At 34.0% G+C, this 16434-nt stretch overlaps 1 protein-coding gene across 8 annotated transcripts in view; it reads right to left on the reverse strand.

Annotated features, from left to right (window-relative positions):
* Ntan1 (N-terminal amidohydrolase 1) overlaps positions 1-16434 on the reverse strand; it is a 272492-nt gene that overhangs the window by 23903 nt on the left and 232155 nt on the right. Inside the window, exon 1 of one of the 8 annotated variants that reach the window (XM_085959718.1) lies at positions 9927-10051. The exons of the other annotated variants lie outside the window; for them this stretch is intronic. The gene's annotated coding sequence lies outside the window, so the exon portion shown is untranslated. Of the gene's footprint in view, positions 1-9926; positions 10052-16434 lie in introns of those variants that run through there. 8 annotated transcript variants of the gene reach the window in all.

Genomic DNA, 16434 nt, shown 5'->3' on the forward strand with positions numbered 1-16434 from the left:
TATTTTAATTCGTCTTCTCCCTGTATCGCTGTCTCCTATACATTTATATAGCTCACAGATAAATTATAACACATTATAATAGAATATCAAATTATAGGTAGATACTATTATGATATACTTTTAATCCAAGAATTGTATCTGGTCAAAAATAATATATATCTAGGTACTTATTTCAATGTTTGAAAAAGTCTCACTTTTCTTCAGTGTTTTATGTTATAATTTTAGAAGTCGAAAAACTTGGGATTCAGTGTATTAGGTAATAATAAACCTACCATTGTACAAAATATATATAACAAATTTATTAATAGCATTCTAAATTGCAATTGATATGCTCAAACTCAGTATGTTATAAATAAATCAGCTGTGTATATGAGTCCCACGTGTTCTCTCTTTTATTTTTATTTTTTCAATATTCCCCACATGATCCTAGAAACACTTCACAAGCAGCAACGTAATATAATTAAATATTATTCAAGAATACCTACACTTATCCTACGTTATCCTTCGACCCGTCAAATGAACTTTTTAAATCAGTTGAAATCGTGTCACATGGCTCTATGCAGTCTATACCAAAGTAAACAGGGGGAGGTTTCAGATTAATCTAATACTTACATGGAGGTAATATTAATTAATAAAAGTAAATTACTAAGTTAAGGGGGATCCTTATACCAACAGTGGCACCTAGCGGAAAAATATGAAGCTTGCAATTTGAGACATTTTTTTATATAATTTTCAATTTCAACTTTCAACTGTATTAATTAATAAACATGTATCTGAAAACATACATTTTTTTTAAAAATCAAAGATAAACTTACAATTGTAAAAAAATGTGAATAAGTAACAAATAACGTCACGAATAACGTTATTATTACATTATATTTATGGTAATATTTATTATTAAAAATTAGTTTATAAAGTTTTAAATTTTTGACGGTTTAGATTTTTGATTAATTCATTGTTTTAATATTTTTTATATTTATTTTAAAAAACATCGATTTTCATAAAAATATAAATGTGTATAACTTAAATCCTTTTTATTTATATCAAATTTTATGTTAGGTATGGTTCCAATATTGAAGCTTGATTTTTAATAATAGATAAAACAATTAGGTCTTTTTCACAATAATTATTGTCCATCAATCTTAATAAACGTGAAGTATGTGTAAGTATGCGAAATTCTTAGAAAACACAATGTGTTGGTTTTACACACAAATTCGTGGAAATAATAACCACTGATAATTTTAATAATTATAAAAACATCTTTGACTCATCACATTAAATGATAATAAACTTAGTATTTAATTTTTAAATTTACATTATAACATATATATTTATATTATGTAATAATTATATTATATGTACCCAGTGACGTCCCGTGGGGGTGGGCAGATTGAGCGTCACTTGGGGGCGGCAGTTACTCGAAGGGCGGCAAATCGAGGAGAATCATTTGGTGTATATAGAAATATGTAGGTAAAATTATTTTTTTACGTGTTGTACAATAATAGCATAGTAAAAATTGTGTTAAAATAATACATCTGTGTATTGTTTGGTAAATGGTACAAACCAAATGTGTCTGAAATATTAACCAAATAAGACCTCAGCTCTGGTGATTGGGGGACCCAAATATCTAACTTATTAATTGGTATACGAGTAGATACAGTAACATAATGGTTTATTATGTTTTTATATTTAAATTCAATTTTGTTTGTTTTAGTGGTAAATATTTTGTTAGTAATGTATCCATACAACACATTTCTTAGATATTGGAGTCATGAAGTGATGATAAAACATACTGTAAAATAAATGGGGCGGCCGTTTGGCGCTGCCTAGGGGTGGCATTTTGTCTAGGGACGTTACTGTATGTACCTAAGAGTATATACTACATACATATTCTTTTTTAACACCACAACCATTTGCGCAACCCGCAGCCGCAGCTCCTGACAAAATCCTCAAAACCAGATATTATACTATTATCGGCGTAAGCACAGAAAAAAAAATGTAGATACGGCATTTCAGCTATTATCCTGCTAGTGAAACTAAGAATAACCACGCAGAAAAATTAATAAACATAATATGTGTTTCTAACGGATTTTTCACACATATTATAGATATCAGTTACTGATATCGGTCGTCGGTTGTCTTAAATCAAATGAATACTCCCGATTACAATTTCCTCGTGCTAAAATAAATAAATTTAAATACTTGGGTATTGAATTTTTATCTGTAAGAAATGTTATGACTGCGTATCGGTTTAATTGCTTTTACCGTGTGATTTATTTTGATTGTTTTTTTACTCGTCAAATAATATTTATTAAAGAACAAAATAACAAGATAATGGAAGAGGAAAGAACTTATCTACCGGAGTCAGTACCCACCGTCCACCGAGACAAACTAAGTTTTCCTTCTTATCTGAGAGGGGTGGATCGATTTCACTTGAAATATTATATAGCAGTGGTACACAAACGCGGCCCGAAATGGCATTTGTTGCGGCCCAAAATAACAAGTACCTACTTCATCACCAAATTTTTCTGAATATTCTGAATCGATAGAAAACGTATAGCTACTTTTTATTATTTAATATGATTATATTTTCACGGGTATAGATTTGCGACCGAAATTCATCTTTTTACAATGAGTCACACCGTCTGTGGTGCAGGTGCAGTCTATTTATATATCAGTAGATCGAAATATCAGGAAGACGATCTGCAGAATTTTTACAAATATCTTCCTGAAGAGCAGTTTCCCACCCTACGTAATATGGCTGCGCTTTATGCAAGTCTTTTTGGAAGCACCTACATTTGCGTGCAAGCGTTTTCCTTATTAAAACTAAACAAGTCTCAACACAGAAACCGCTTGAACAATGATAACCTCAGTACTGTACTGAGGATAGCAACCACAAACATTGAACCCGACATCAAAATGCTTGCTGCCAGTAAGCAGTGTCAGAAATCTCACTACTAAGTTCCATCGTGCAAACATGCACGTGATGCGGAGTGGAGAGTGATTCAAGTTGCTGATAAAATTATGTACTTAACTATTAAACTAAAAATAAAACATAAAATGTATATCTCATCTAGTATAATATACGAGTATCATTATTTGTCAACACTTTTACCCTTTGCGGCCCGTGAAAAATTAGAAAATGGATAAATTGGCCCTTCTTCCAAAAAGCTTGTGCACCACTGATATATAGGAATGTCAATTAAAACTGAAGTCACCTTCTGCATGAACTGAACATGAATGGAGAATATTGTTATTAACAAGTACCTACATCGGTAAACAAAGCTAATCAAAGTAAATGATTGAATTATACCTGAAAGATAGGTAACCTTAATCTCATTTAAACGTGATTTAGTTTTTTATAGTGAAACAGCGATACAGTAGATATCTACCTGATAATATTTTTCTATTTGAACACTAATACCGGTGACGTCCCGTGGGGATAGGCAGTTTGAGCGTCGCTTGGGGGCGGCAGTTACTTGAAGGGCGGCAAATCGAGGAGAATCATTTGGTATATATAGAAATAGCTAGGTACCTAAACTTAGTAAATAGAGAAAATATCTTTCCATTAAAAAAATCAACTCAGCGGTTGGAAATAAAATGTATTAATTGGCCTTAAGATATTATGCTACATTTGCGAACTTTAAAAACAATAATCGTGCCATTTACAAAACACGTTCATCATGGATTTTGATACATAGTCTAGTGACCTAGCCGCACAATTGACATTGACAGTTCTATGGAAACGAGTTGTGGCCGCACCAAATTTTACTTTGTTGTGATTGAAAAAATTAAAGCTAAATTTCATTTACTAAAAAAATAGATCAATTTATTTATAGACAAGTCCATTTAATGTTCCACAATAGGGCACCCAGGACAGAACCCTGGGGGCACCCATGGTGGTCCTTCTGTGAATCAATGTGGAACCGGAGTCACAGATGTTACGGAAATAGCTCTGAACTAAAGCAAAAATGTTCCCAGGGATCTGTCTCAGCCTAAGCATTGCCAGAACCAAAAGCCATCAAGCGCTATCAAATGCGCCCGCGATGTCAAGAAAGATCCCGGCGATGAGGTTCTTATTAGAATTTTCCACTGACTCAATCACAAATCGTATCACATCCTCAGTAGATTTCCGGAGTCTAAACCCAAATTTTTGACAATTGACACAACTGGGGAAAGTGGTCTCAGCTTTAGAAACCTCAAGCTCCGGCTTATCATCGTGTGATGTAACCATCTTGAGACATGACTTTGCGCGGTTTTCCGTCGCGGCTGAAGTTCCCGGACGGGTATTCATGGTTAGACCTGCACTGCGGCAAGAATCAGAGGATCGTTAACGAATATGAAGAAAAGAAAAAATGTAAGAGTCCGGAAAAAGTACAATCAAAGCATGCGGAACAAGGGATCAAAGGGAGAAGGAAAAAAATCAGCAGCCACACGGTCCCAAAGAACACCGCTAACTGCGAACGGGGAATAGTGAACACAAAAACCAACGATGGAGCGATCAGGAACTGAAAAAAACCTAAAACGAAAGTTTTTTTTCCTGCTTGGCGAATGATTTTGTGCGGTGTCAGTACCTCACTTCACCCTTCTCTTCAGAGAAAGAGCTAGTACTCGCTTGTGGCCTTAATCCTTATCGGAATCCAGTCGGATCAAAATTGCTAGGTTTGTGAAAACAAGGAGCACCAGAATATTATATAAAAACCTTAGGGGGCGTGTATAGTGAGAGTTCCCCCCTTGGTAGAAATATCCTTTGATTTCCTTCACTTAATTTATTAATGGGATTGATAGCGGACCAAACTGAATGCAAAACCACTAAAACGATGCCAATAAATTAGCAGTTAGAAAATTTGTGGCAAGTTTTTTTTCTTGGATTCCATAACGTGGATTATTATGTTACCTGAAATTGAAGAGTGTTTAACAAAGAAGTGAACGGAATATCATCATTGCTTGGTATTGCCTTTCTCTGTGACATTTCAGAAATATGAAATCAATTGAATCTACAACTTCAAGGGGGAAAAAATCATTAATTGTTTTGGTTAGTGCAGTGGAATACATTTAAAAACTTTCACTGTATGAACAACAAAGGAATATGATTTTAAAATTTTTGATAATATGAGGTCCGAGTGTAAAAATATGGAAAAAAATATAAGGGTTAGTCAATACGACATTGCTGCAATGCAACGTTTCCGATGAAAATAAAAAAAAAAACAATTTTAAGATTAATTCTAATATTCGATATACAAGTAACTAACAAGTGTGTAAGTATGTAGAAATTACAGTTAATGTGCACTTAATTTTTTTTAGAAGTGAAATACATAATAATTATATTATTGTCATTAATTCGATTTTTTCAGATCGTTATTTTTTATATGTATAAAATATCTGTTTTCAAAATACATAAATACATTGGTAATATTTTAATTATAAAAATTGGATTTTTATTGTTCTCGCATGATATAATAATTACAAGCGATATCAGTCGATCGCCATAAATAATTTTATCAACTAGTTGATCCTAGAAAAAAAAGTGTGACCACCCCTGTTATAAGGGAATACCTAATATATTATATTATATTAAAAATTGGTCATAATACTGACGTGTGACGCGATGTGACGTCTTAGATATTAGAGTCATGAACGTATGATAAAAAATAGTGTATAAAAAATTAGGCGACATTTTGTTTAGGGACGTCAGTGACTGATACAATTCGGGAATTATGTACACATTGTTCGAATAGAATAGCCGCTTCAGCTTCTCTGATCATTATTTTGGTCATGTTTTCCATGAAATTTTGCGCATACATCTGGCTCTATTAGACGAAGTGCCGGATAGTATGGTGAGATCAGGAATCGTTTCTTAGTCCAGTCAAATTAGACCGAAAAATACGTTATGGCTGCAAAAGGTCGGGAGAAGATTTTTTTAAAAATTTGTATATATGGTAATGAGTGACAAGAAAACGAGTTTTGCCAATTCGGATGACTTCGGCATAACTTTTGGCGGGCAAAAAACCGCAAAATTTTGGGTGTTTTTTTGGTTTTTCGGTTATATCTCAAAAACGGTTGGTCGTAGCAAAAATATTGTTACATATAAAATTAAAGCTTATTAGATTTCCTAACATGTTTACATACTCGTAACATGTTTTTTTCTATCTCTGACCGTTTATGAGATACTTGCTGTTGAAAACACGCGTTTTAGTAAAAATCAAACTTTAATGAGAAGAAATACTAATCTAAACTTAAGATCTTACAAATAAAGTATATTCATAGTTTTAGTAATGATTGCAAAACAAATGTTAATATGTACAGAATAATAATATTCACGAAACATATTAATTTTTTAACCGTTTCTGCCGCTTTGGTGAGGTGGAGTAGGTAAAAGTTTTACGTCGTCAAAGTCTTGCAATGCAGCTCCCACGTCGGGATCATTATCCTACAAAACTATATATATTCCATTAATTTGAAAAGAATGGAGAGATATTATATACATATATATTAATTTCATATCATCCATTACCTGTTCATTACTGGGAAGTTCTGCTTGAGTATAAAAGTCATCTTCTTCAGCGTCTGTATAATATCTACTTTATAATTCTTGAACCTATTTTCTCTTTATACTCTTTTTCTAATACTGTTTTAATATTATTTATTTCTTTTTAAATGTCATGTTGTGAACGTCTTAAACTTATAATTTTTAAAGTTCACCATATGTAAAAATAAATAAATTTGAATTTGAATCATAATTCTGGTTCGAACTAAGGAATTATAAAAAAAATAAATATAATGGATTATGGAAAAAAAAGTCGCGAGGGCGTGAACTTTCCAGACGGAACGACAACATGGCGAAAGCGACTGAATGAGCAATGAGCAACGATCGGTCACTGGTGACTGGAGCAAATGGATCAGCAGTCAGCAGTGATAAAAGGAAATTGTTTCCAACGCCTATTTCACCTGGACCACCGGGTAAAGTGACTAGATATAACTGTTCTATGAGATTCATATAAGCTGAACGTATTTAGTGACTGCAAATGGTGCCTTCATCTCAAATTTCGGACGTAGGTTTCTGTTAATACTCTGCCATAGTACCGGATAATAATTCGTACATATTGGACGTCAGTTTCTTCATATAAATTTATTTAAATTGTCTTTTATTTTGAAAATTTTACTTTATATTTGAGTAACTCAAAAACCCTGTTTATTAGCCAAAATGGGCGGACGGATTATTTTGGAAGGAGAGCTAAATAAAATTTACAATATCCAAAAACCCAATCTATTTTCACCAAATAAATATGCTCACTAATGTAAAAAAAAAAAAAAAAATTTGAATACGTTCGACAAAGGGGAACGCTCTATACCAGGGTTGGCGAACCTTTATCAGTACACGTGCCAACATTTCAACGTGCCAATAGTATTTGTCTGAGGATATAGATATAGAATATAAATATAGTTTGACGTGCCGAGCAGTTTTTCATGTGGAAAAAATGGATTTTAAAAATAGAACATAGAAGATAGTACCTACACATATTATAACTAGCTCACTTTTTTTCAATTACGCCATACATTTCGGTCCACCAATTTTGAAACTGTGTCAGATTACTACCAACTCCACCTAGTTTTTGTTTCTTATTCGGTACAGCCAATTTTGTGGGTAGAAATGAAATTGCTCGTTACTATATTACTTGGTTATTTTACGCACAAATTGACACCTGAATTCCTCGGATCAGACGAGGCATTCTCTCGCTACAATGGTCTCGAGCATTGTAAATAATTTATCAAAATCAGAGGTTCGCGGCGCGGCTTCCCCCGCCGCCTGATGATGATAGTGAAATAATATTATATTATATGACGCATAAGGCCTAAGGACCAACTTGTGCAATTGTATATTTACATTAAACGTAATGCTTATTCTTAAAGATTATATGCCTGCTATTTTTTATACAATCCGATCTGTCATTTATTATTATTACGGGTATCTTTTATTCTCTTCAAAATAAAACATTCGCGTGCCATGCAAAATCATGTCGCGTGCCATAGGTTCGCCGCTGCTGCTCTTTACATTATCTCATAAGTATCACGGTAAGTGCTGTATTTTTTTGCTTCACACTTTCAGTGTATGGTTGGCAAGAATATGCCAGATAATATGGTTATATGATATAAAATAAGCCAGTTGACTTTTCACAAAATTGCATTAAAAAATAGGTATTCCAGAAAATATCACGTCAATGAACAAAATAGTAAATACTTTGAACATTGTTTTTCAGACGTACAAATCATAAAGAATGCTTAATTATTTGTTTCGCAATGAATAAATAAGTCGTTTAATTGAAAAATATTCTTCTTTTGAGGCTAGAAGACGAGTGGTCATTCGGTTAAAAAGCCACGCGGGGGGTGGGGGAGGTGGAGTAACCTTACTTCTTCTTCTTTCAGCCTGCCACGACCCAGCGTTAGGGCATAGGGCAAGCACAAGTTCGCGACACTTCCCTAATTCTGTATTTTGCAGGATTTTCGATGGGGGATTTAGACATTTAGGCTGCTACTGTTTAAACACACTTTCCTGTCTTCCCTACGGCAGTCGTTGTCAAGCATTTTCGTCTCGCGGCGCAGTTCGTGTCTAAAGAGTTTTGAACGCGCCCTAAAAATACCAATTGAGAAATGGATGTGCCCGCATCAACGACATTATTAATGGACAACGCACTCAATACCTAGCAAGTAAATTCGCGCATAGCGACATTCGCACATGTATAGGTAGACGTCACGCAATTTCCATTATGCGATATCACGCATCGGGAAGTTATAGCAACCTTTATTTTAATGGCGTTAGAACAGTGTGTCTAGTGTCAATGTTCATTTGAGCGAACCCGTTCGAACAGAACCATTCGGCAGACCCGACAAAAAGCATCGGGAATTTATAGAAATATCACCTTTATTGTAATGGCTTTAGAACAGATTATGCCATTCGGCCCGACAAAAAAGTGAGTGTCATTTTTTTCCAGATGCTTCGTCCATATTAATGTCATTGGCCCGCATACGGTTTCTCAAATCTCGGAAGTAGCCACAGCTACCCGGTGACATAGATAGATACCTACGCAAACTGTCGACCATTATTATAAAAGTCTCAAAATTGTATCTAGGCGGCCCATTAGACACCTACTTCAACTAAAATATTTCATTATTTTAAATGTATAGGTACGTGGAGATTATTTTTGAATTCTAATTTAAAGGTAGGTACACGGTATATATTATAGTATGAATTTTGTCGGAAAACCTAAAAAAATGTTTTATTCGCATTCCTTCCTTAATAACGCCCCCGTCCGACATCTGACTTTCTAATGACGCGAGCTGCAGCTACCCTCGTCTCTCTCGGATCTTGAATCTACGAATACTTTCCACATTACCTTCCTGAAAGTATTTTTGAAATCGGTTGCTAAAGTGAGATACTTGGGTGTTTTAAAAAACAAATTTATATCACGAGACGAAACATCGGAGGTGACATGCAGTCGTGGGATCATAAAATTTTTCATACAGCCTGGCTCGCCCTTGATATATTTGTCACGGCGTTTGAATATCACTGCCCGACATCATAATAATATGAATATAATATGCTTACCTAATTAGTAATTAGTGATTACATTTAGGGATAGGTATCGTGTGAATGTCCAATTATTTTCAGAAAACAATAGTAAAGATTTGTATATTACACAAAATGTTTATCGTTGGATAAAATAGATTCATTTAGAGCCAATGATAGTCATAATATAATAATAATTTGATGGCGTACCTACTCTTATAATTCAATTTCGTATGTACAATTTATGAGGATAATTGAACACTAATCATCTTCTGTGACTTTCTAAATACATAAGATAAGTACTAGATTGTAATCAATACACGAAAAAAAAAAACTAATATCCATTGTTGGAATACGATACCTTATAATTTCGAATGGCGCCGATTCTTGTAAAAACTGAATTTAACAATTATTTAAATTTCACTATTCACTATTGCCAGGGGACTCGCACATTCGTTTGCCACTATCACTACACCAATGAAGAAGAAATGAAACATTTAAATGTAAGCAATATGAGCATAACGAGATAAGTCCTTATCGGCCGAGACGCTGATTGGTCCGTGTCGCCTTAAATAAAGACATCTCCAATGGAGCGATGATAGAGTAAACAAAAACAAACGTTCAACTCTTGAATTAAATTATTGTAAAAACATTATAATTCAACCATTGGTTAAAAAATAAAGTATTAAATATAGCACGGATATGTATATAAATTCCAGTATGAAAACAGCAAATATTGCAATTGCTATTATTATTAGTATCAATAAATATAAATACGCTGATTAGTACAAACGAACTATAAATTATTAATGCTATATACCTACGTAGTACGTATCATTGGTTAGCTACAGTTTTTGAATTAAATAACTACTTAGTGATTTATAATATACATAATAATTGATTTCATCTCTAACCGTTGTGGTGGTATGCCGTAATTCCCAGTAATTTAAAATGTATGAGTTTTTTTTAAGATAATAAAAATATAAAGTTTTCAATTTTTTTCTGAAAAGACTTTCCCGAGACGATTTCTATTTCGACGGACAGGCACAGAAAATTTCGTAATTTAATTGCAACTATGCCAACGATTAGCGAAAGACAGAAAATCGAAACGACGGGATGCTAATATCGAATTTCACCACCAAATAAAACAGGCAATTCATTTTCACATCTGAATTAGACTGACTAATCAGTTCTTTAGAATTCTTATGCCTAGTTGACTGAGTACAAATATATCATTTATGATTCCGTTTTTTAAGTTAAAAATAACAAAAATCAGAAGAATTATGTTTTTTAACATATGTAAGTACCACATTGCCGTGATATTTAATAGTTTCGATATAAAACCAGGGCGGCACCAAGCGTGAGGAAGCTTATATAGCGAATAGACTTAATTTTAGTGCAATCGAGAATAGGAATCGTAACAATGATCACATTCCTGCGCACTAGAGGAAATTCCTTCTGCGTAATTGGTTCACTATAACATAATATTGACTGTATAATATGAATATCACTGTCCGGAAAAGTTCCGGAGCATACTCCATCCTGAAAAAAGTTCCGGCACCGGCCCTACTACACCATGACTGGTAGGATCTGGGGTACGGTTTGCACCCTCGCCATATCGTTTCTGTTTCGTGTGTCAATGACAACATGCCGGCATATAAATGAATGAATAAAATAATTTATGGATACTACATGGAGTTATCTACAAAATGATAGTATATTTTTTTTTCGACCATGTCCGATCCTAATAGGATCATATGGGCCTCCACAGAGTGGAGGTTTGTATTGACAGATTTTGTTTTTTACGAGAAATGGATGTCAGCCACTTGCTCAACCTATTAGGTCCATACCCTGACACACACAAATTGAAAAACAATATGTGTACTTGCCAGACCCAGGATTCGAACCTGGGACCCACGGCTTTATAGTCCAACGCTTATGCCGCGCGGCCACCGTGGGCGAATAAAATTACGTACAAATAACAAAAATCGTCGGTTAACACTTAAATTTAGTACCTATAGCATAAATTCTAATATCTATGACAAGATTGACAAGTCATAGGCAACGTTCCCTCTTTTTTATTGTGTGTGCGGAGCATCAACGCATCTGAGCAGTGGCGTAACTAGGGTTGGCGTCACCCGGGTGCGGTAAATTTACTGACCCCCCCCCCCCCCATAAACGCACACATACAATTTTTCATTACAACTTATATTTTAAGGTACAGGACTGTGCGGGAGATGAAAACATGTGTGCGGACACATTCTGGTAGGTGTGCGCGCTCACACGCGATGTAACATTGGACATAGGTAAGGTACCTACTACATACACATGAGTTATGACCTACCTTGAATATAATGTGTTTTACGTAAATATACAAAATATATAATATATCATGAAAAATATGTAACTTTGTGAGTGCCTATGTGAATAACCTTAATGGATGTGAAAATAGAGATGGATTACAGTAATGAGACTTACCCAGCCACAATTTCCATTCACGATCATTGTATGTACCTATGCCTGAAGAGCGTACATTAGTGAAACGGCAAATAATTTTCAACAGTATTTGGGACGTAATTTCGGCCGCATTGCCAGTCGGATAGCGATTGTCGACCTGTTCGCACGTCAATTTGTTTTGTGATGGCGTCGGAGGAATATATTCTTAAATCGTGTAAAGATGACTAAAAAACGTTCCGCATGTAGGTACTTGAAAAAGAAATCATATCAATGAATATACTATTATTATTACGAATATAATAATAAATATAACGTTAAAAGGATGCATGTTGAATTTTTATGACAAATTATATTTCGTTTAGCTCGCGTCATTTGCACAATCCGCGCATCGCCTAGTCACGATCTTTTTAGACCATGCCTCAGCTGAAGTATAGCCTTAAAAGATCTGTCAAAATTCCACTCACTATCAATAATAAAATTGAAACATTTGTAATACAAAATGACTATCGCTGGTTGGAGTAGTTTGACGTTCTGAATGTAATCGCTATCACCTAAAAGCGGTCGATAAGGAAGAAGACGGCGGGCAACGAGCAACTTCTGCTACAGTTATTTTAAGAGTCTGCGAGTGTTACATATTATACTACATATTAGGTAGTTTGCCTCAAAGCTTATACAATATATTATAAAGTACCTAATTTCCTTAATTAATTAATTGAAAATAATACACGTTCGAACATATACTTTTTGGTTAACAATTCAATTAGTTACCTATTTAAAATATTAAGTCCAGTAAACTGTTAGTAACAGTATCAGTTCGCGCGTTGTCTATAAATGAATAATATTTTGTAATAAATTCACTATATTTTTTTATAATCTTATCGCTTGGTCTTTTTCTCCACATCCCTCGAGATATAATCAGTCGGATATTATGATAGTGACTGATGTAAACTCGTAGACGTAAACAATGTGAAACTTTTCTTAATTTTATTATCAGTTAATTCAAAACAAGTTTGGATGCACTACAAGCTGTTTGTTTACCTATATCCTATATCATATATGCATGTATGACGTAGGTCACATAAACTATAATAATATAAAATAAATAGTAGGCACATAATAAATGATGCTAATATGAAAAAAGTTTTGAGTAAAATTGAGAAAAATAGTGAGTAGAAAGACACTATTTTTCAATATTTGAATGCAACAAATGATTCTTTCAAAAGACAACTGATATAGCGATGAACTGCGAAACATAAATGATGTATGTGAATGTTAAGTATTTCGTAAACATTTCGTTGCCCAATATTCAGAGGTTATTTTGTAACTCAACGCAAACAAAATATCAATGCGTCTAAATTACATCGATAATACATAAATTAAGTTACGCAATATTAAGAAGAATCCCTGTTGCTCGCCAGTCCTTTTGCATTTTACCAGATGATGCCAGCCCCGGTAGTCCTGATGTATAGACCATGTGAATGGTATTTAGCGGACTTACAGGGGCCCTATGTTAGAACTTGCGAGTCCAAGCCGCCCGGTCGACATGACGTCATATGACATCATTGTGACGTACTACCGGAGTGATAATAGCATTCGAGAAAATAACGCTAGTCAGATAGTGGCGTTATTCATTGTCACCATACACAAATAGGTGTTCCATCATAATAATATCTATGGTGAGCACTGTGTGTTGGGCGGCATGCCTCGAGCGTGTATTGAGCAATTACGTGATGTCGTCGGGTGACACACGAGTCGATAGTTAGGAAATCGCGGTGCAGGGCACTAAAATCAGGTCAGCTTGAAGTCGGGCCAGGTTGAGTTTCTCTTGAGGATTCTATGAGGTCGACCAGCATCAAGACAATCTGCACAATGTCGTCTGCTGCCCGGAAAACTTCGGTAGAACTGCCCTCGTACGAATTATGAAGTTATTAAGCTGTGAAATGATGCATCTTCCTCTGCTACATATACCTATCGTGGATCCTTTCTTCGATAATACGTTGGGAAACACTAAGTTTTTTTCCTTTCATAGTGTGACCGGGGTACTTTAGTTTTCTAGTTTTGATGTTACGAGAAAGATCTTGCTCATTTCCCATTCGTTTGCATACGCCAACATTAGTCCTACTGTGTCACTCCAATGATTTATAGAATGCGTATGTATATAGATTACAGAGCCACATCTCAAAAACCTCTCGAAACTCTTATATACCTACGCCAAGATAATTTCAATAATTTCATCAGAAATATTTTACAGTAGTTTCTGAAAAGCAGATTTAGAGTAACGTGTAAACTCCAGCAGTGAACAAGTAAGGAGGTAGGTACCCAACAAATACCGTGTGAAGACGGTGAAAACGCGTAATAATTGGCTGACATTTGACATTAAACCGCCCCAATATTCGTTTTGCTAATTTGTTTCTCACATTAATAATTTTCTGACAGGTTAGGTAAATCGAAAACGTACGGAGTGTTAATTTTGCAAGTTCGTGAACGCCAACTTTGGCGATAATATAATAAAATAAAAATGTAATTCTAATTACGTTATCATCTGATTCTTCTTCCTGACGCTACAACCAAATATGGGTTTGAGCCTCCTTCAGCATACAGATCAGTTCAAAACAGTTTCATTTCCGTTCTTATCCAAACGTAGGGTTCCGTGATACGTCCGATTACGACCGGGTGTGGTGCAGGGCGGATGTGGTCTGCGGGGCTATTAACTTCAATGTTAAATTCCTTTTCGCCAACCACATACATACCTACCTAACAATATCTATCAACAATACATACAGTGGATATTAAATTCCAATAAACAAAATAAACATAATTAACTATTTTTTTTATTCAACGAATAATTCACAAGATTTAAGAATGTAATATTCTAAGTATTGAACATACATAATTTTTGAAATACATACAATGTATAACATACAATGTATTGAAACCAATAGAAAAAATCTTTTTTTTTTTTTTTGAAAAAAGTAAGACAACCTGCAGGAATCGAACCTGCATCTCTCCAGGTATCGCGCCCGTCGCGCATAGACCACTATGCTAAAGCTGTCATAGTAATTACAACAAATTTTAACTATTGGCTCTCTGAAGCGCTTCCCAAATTGAGCTACGATTGGAAATAGACTTTTGTATTTTAAATCAAAGTAGGTATTACTTTAATTACTAGCCGACGTCACGGATTACTCCAAGATATTTCTGTGTTGTAACTTACTCAAACTTGCTAGTTATAGTTAGTAATAGTTAATATTTGTCGTAATTAGTATGACAGCTTTAGCATAGTGATCTCAAAAAAAAGGCTTTTTCTATTGGTTTTAATTCATTTTTACATTTAAGTGTTTTCAAAAATAAACATAAATGACAATACGGAATTGAAAAAAGTCTCAATATTAAAGAGCTACCTTCCTATATAATCATTAAATCGTATGTTGTTATATTTATATTTTATAGAACCTTGCCATAACTGTGCAAGTTTCGGAAGTATATAAACAGGTAAGACAAGCGATTTTACTAGACGCATTTTAGTCGCATTTCCATAATATGTTGCAGTCTCGACATAATATTATTGTTTGTCATTTCTAATTTTAATTAATTAACAAGACGGGGCACACTGTACTATCCACGAATTTATATAGTATTATTATCATCAATCCGTAAATCTGAGAACTCGCCGTGTAACGAGGAATAAACGAAGTTTGGGACCTTTTCAGTAGGGATTACAATACCGGTATTGCAGTATTTATCAATACCGAATTACCGGTTTTAAGAATCCAAAATACCGGAATTTTCGGTATTAAGAAAGCACACTCGTTTACGTTTTTGAAAATGAATTATAACTTATATGTACTGCTACAATGCAAATATATTGAGCGAATCCAACAGATGTGAAAAAATAATAAAACAAACTTCATGAAATATATTTATGTAAGTAATTATCGCGATGAATTATCATAATAGTATTTCGAAAAAGAAAACATCCGTCACAAAAATGTTAAATTATTCTATAATTTTATTATTGATGACTGTACAAGCGTTGAATTTAAGAATCAATTCCTGCAGCCGGACTTATTTGCACTTGATGAACTTTTGAGGGCTTTAGTTAAAATTATCAATATATTCAAATTATTTGTAAAAAATCACTAGTTCTACTTCTACAATTATAATCAATACATATTTTTAAATGTCAACATAATAAGTGTAGGTAAGTAAGTAGGTTTTTGCTATAAAATAATATTTTTAAAAGATTTTAACAGCCATATTTATTGATAAGCACCTACTTCTATTTTTTAATGTTCAAGAAATACTGGTATTAATACCGGTATTCAATAAGAAATACCGAAAAACCGGTATTGACATTTTCATTCGGTATTGCAATCCCTACTTTTCAGTAACATTTATTTTATAGAAATTAA

Source organism: Rhyacophila brunnea, unplaced genomic scaffold (genome assembly GCF_057557595.1).
Source record: "Rhyacophila brunnea isolate RB1 unplaced genomic scaffold, BYU_Rbru_1.0 scaffold_9, whole genome shotgun sequence".
In the NCBI taxonomy this organism is placed as follows: Eukaryota; Metazoa; Arthropoda; class Insecta; order Trichoptera; family Rhyacophilidae; genus Rhyacophila; species Rhyacophila brunnea.